Source organism: Triticum aestivum, chromosome 4B, assembly GCF_018294505.1.
Source record: "Triticum aestivum cultivar Chinese Spring chromosome 4B, IWGSC CS RefSeq v2.1, whole genome shotgun sequence".
Taxonomy (NCBI): domain Eukaryota; kingdom Viridiplantae; phylum Streptophyta; class Magnoliopsida; order Poales; family Poaceae; genus Triticum; species Triticum aestivum.
The window spans coordinates 532,603,602-532,607,692 of record NC_057804.1 but is presented as its reverse complement, the minus strand read 5'-3'; positions in this window follow the sequence as shown (position 1 = coordinate 532,607,692).

Below are 4,091 nucleotides of genomic sequence, written 5' to 3'. Positions count from 1 at the left end.
AGTTGGAATACACGCTTTGGTGAAGTGATCAAATCATATGTTTTTATACGGACTTACAATGAAGCCTGTATTTACAAGAAAGTGAGTGGGAGTTCTATATCATTTCTGATATTATATGTGGATGACATATTATTGATTGGAAATGATATAGAATTTCTGGATAGCATAAAAGGATACTTGAATAAGAATTTTTCAATGAAAGACCTCTATGAAGCTGCTTACATATTGGGCATCAAGATCTATAGAGATAGATCAAGACGCTTGATAAGACTTTCAATGAGTACATACCTTGAAATGATTTTGAAGGAGTTCAAAAATGGATCAGTCAAAGAAGGAGTTCTTACCTGTATTATAAGGTGTGAAGTTGAGTAAAGACTCAAAACCTGACCACGGCAGAAGATAAAGAGGTAATGAAAGTCATTCCCTATGCCTCAGCCATAGGTTCTATAAAGTATGCCATGCTGTGTACCAAACATGTTATGTACCTTGCCATGAGTTTGACAAGGGGGTACAATAGTGATCCAGGAGTAGATCACTGTACAATGGTCAAAATTATCCTTAGTTACCTTAAATAGGACTATGGAAATGTTTCTCGATTATGGAGGTGATAAAGAGTTAGTCGTAAAGAGTTACGTCGATGCAAGCTTTGACACTGATCTAGATGACTCTAAGTCTCAATATAGATACATATTGTACGTGGGAGCAATTAGCTAGAGTAGCTCCATGCAGAGCATTGTAGACATAGAAATTTGCAAAAATACATATGGATCTTAATGTGGCAGACCCGCTGACTAAAACTTCTCTCGCAAGCAGAACATGATCACACCTTAGTACTCTTTGGGTTAATCACATGGCGATGTGAACTAGATTATTGACTCTAGTAAACCTTTTGGGTGTTGGTCACATGGCGATGTGAACTATAGGTGTTAATCACATGATGATGTGAACTATTAGTGTTAAATCACATGGCGATGTGAACTAGATTATTGACTCTAGTGCAAGTGGGAGACTAAAGGAATATGCCCTAGAGGCAATAATAAAGTTGTTATTAATATTTCCTTATTTCATGATAAATGTTTATTATTCATGATAGAATTGTATTAACCAGAAACTTGATACATGTGTGGATACATAGACAAAATACCGTGTCCCTAGTAAGCCTCTACTAGACTAGCTCGTTGATCAAAGATGGTTAAGATTCCTAACCATAGACATGTGTTGTCATTTGATAAATGGGATCACATCATTAGGAGAATGATGTGATGGACAAGACCCATTCGTTAGCTTAGCATTATGATCTTTCAGTTTTATTGCTATTGCATTCTTCATGTCAAATACATATTCCTTCGACTATGACATTATGCAACTCCTAGATACCGAAGGAATGCCTTGTGTGCTATCAAACTTCACAATGTAACTAGGTGATTATAAAGATGCTCTACAAGTATCTCCGAAGGTGTTTGTTGGGTTGGCATAGATCGAGATTAGGATTTGTCACTCCAAGTGTCGAAGAGGTATCTCTAGGCCCTCTCGATAATGCACATCATAAGAAGCCTTGCAAGCAAAGTGACTAATGAGTTAGTTGCAGGATGATGCATTACAGAACGAGTAAAGAGACTTGCCAGTAACGAGATTGAACTAGGTATGAATATACCAACGATCGAAACTCGGGCAAGTAACATACCGATGGCAAAGGGAATAACGTATGTTGTCACAACGGTTTGACCGATAAAGATCTCCGTAGAATATGTGGGAGCCAATATGAGCATCTAGGTTCCGCTATTGGTTACTGACTAGAGAGGTGTCTCAGTCATGTCTACATAGTTCTCGAATCCGTAGGGTCCGCACGCTTAATGTTTGATGATGATATTGTATTATATGAGTTATGCGATTTGGTGATCGAATGTTGTTTGGAGTCCCGGATGAGATCTCGGACATGACGAGGAGTCTTGAAATGGTCAAGAGGTAAAGATTGATATATAGGACGATGGTATTTTGACACTGAAAGTGTTCCGGAGTGTACCAGGCACATATCGGGTCACTGGAAGGGGTTCCGGGCACCCCAGGCAAAAGATATGGGCCTTATGGGCCAAGAGGGGAAACACAACAGCCACCAGGGGGCTGCTGCACCCCCCATATGGGCCTCACTAGAGGAGAAGGAAAGAGGGAAATGGAGAAGGAAAGTGGGGGATTCGGCCTCCCCCTTCCTTCCCTCCTCCCTCCTCTTTCCTTCCCCCTTCGGTAAATAATGAGGGGGGGGGGCATAGGAAGGCCCCAAGTAGGATTCAACCTACTTGGGCGCCTCCTTGGCTGCCTCCCCTCTCCCCCCACCTATATATATGTGGGGATAGCGCCTCTATCACATCTTAGACTATTGCATAGCCGTGTGCGGCGCCCCCTCCACCATTTACTCCCACGGTCATATCTTCGTAGTGCTTAGGCAAAGCCCTGCGCGAATTACTTCACCATCACCGTCACCATGCCGTTGTGCTGATGGAACTCATCTGCTTCCTCAACATCTTGCTAGATCAAGAGGACGAGGGACATAATTGAGCTGAATGTGTGCAGAACTTGGAGGTGCCCTACGTTCAGTACTTGATCGGTCGGAGCTAGAAGAACTTCGACTACATCAACCGTGTTGTCAAACGCTTCCACTTTCAGTCTACGAGGGTACGTAGACACACTCTCCCCCTCTCGTTTCTATGCATATCCTAGATACATCTTGCATGAGCGTAGAATTTTTTTGAAATTGCATGCTACGTTCTCCAACACTATATCCTTCTCAAAACAGGCGGGGATGGAATCTTAAATGGACTGGCCCAAAAGAGAATCGTACGTTGTAGGGGGTACGCGCTGGGTTGCTAACGAGCGACCTACACGATGTTGGGGAACCTAGCAGAAATTCAAAATTTTCTATGCATCACCAAGATCAATCTATGGAGATTCTAGTAACAAGAGAGAGGGGAGTGTATCTTCATACCCTTGAAGATCGCGAAGCGGAAGCGTTAGAAGAACACAGTCGGTGGAGTCGTTCACAAAGCGATTCAGATCGCGGCCGAATCCGATCTAAGCACCAAACTACGGTGCCTCCGCATTCAACACACGTACAGCACGGGGACGTCTCCTCCTTGATCCAACAAGGGGAGAGGAGAAGTTGAGGGAAAACTCCGACAGCACGACGGCATGGTGGTGATGGAGCTCCTGGTTCTCCGGTAGGGCTTCGCCAAGCACTACGGAGGAGGAGGAGGTGTTGGAGGAGGGAGAGGGTTGCGCCAGGGGAAGGGTGCGACTGCCCTCTCTCTCCCTCACTATATATAGGGGGAGGGAGGAGGGGAAGGCTCCCTAGGGTTCCCTAGGGGAGGGGCAGCGGCCACAGGGGAAACCCTAGATGGGTTTGGGCGCCCCCACCCCCTAGGAAACTTGCCCCCCAAGCCGGGAGGGGCGGCTTCCCTAGGGGTGGCGCCCCCACCTCTCCTGGTTATGTGAGATGAGGTGGGAGGGGCGCTCAGCCCCTTAGTGGGCTGATGTGCCCTCTCCCCTTGGATGAGTCAGCTTTGCTTGTAGCCCAAGTAAAGTTGCCGTGTGTGTTTGAAATCTGACCGTTGGAACACGTGTCAGTTCCTTAGTGACCCAGGGTCATTTCGGACAAATCAGGTCGGGTTGCCTAGTGGCTATAAATATCCCACCCCCTACACCATAAATTGGTGGCTGCTCAGAGTTAATATACGGATTTTGTCGTTTGAGAGCAACCCACCTCGAAGCATTTGAGAGAGAGAAATCCTTGCGAGGACAAAGCCCAAACACCCAGAGCCAAAGAGTGTTAGGCATCACTGAAGTCTTTCTGTCTGTATGACCTGAAGACTTATTACACTTGAGGACTGTGTATCCTCCAGCCGGTTAGGCGTCGCGTTCTGAGCATCCAAGAGTCATTGTGGATTGCCGGGTGAACAAAGTCTGTGAAGGTTTGGAAGTCTACCTTGAAGACTTACCAGAGTGATTGGGCGAGGACTAAGTGACCTTAGCTCAAGGGGAATAAGGTGAAGACACGGTCTTCTGAGTTGAATCTCAGCCTCCCTAACCAGACGTACAGT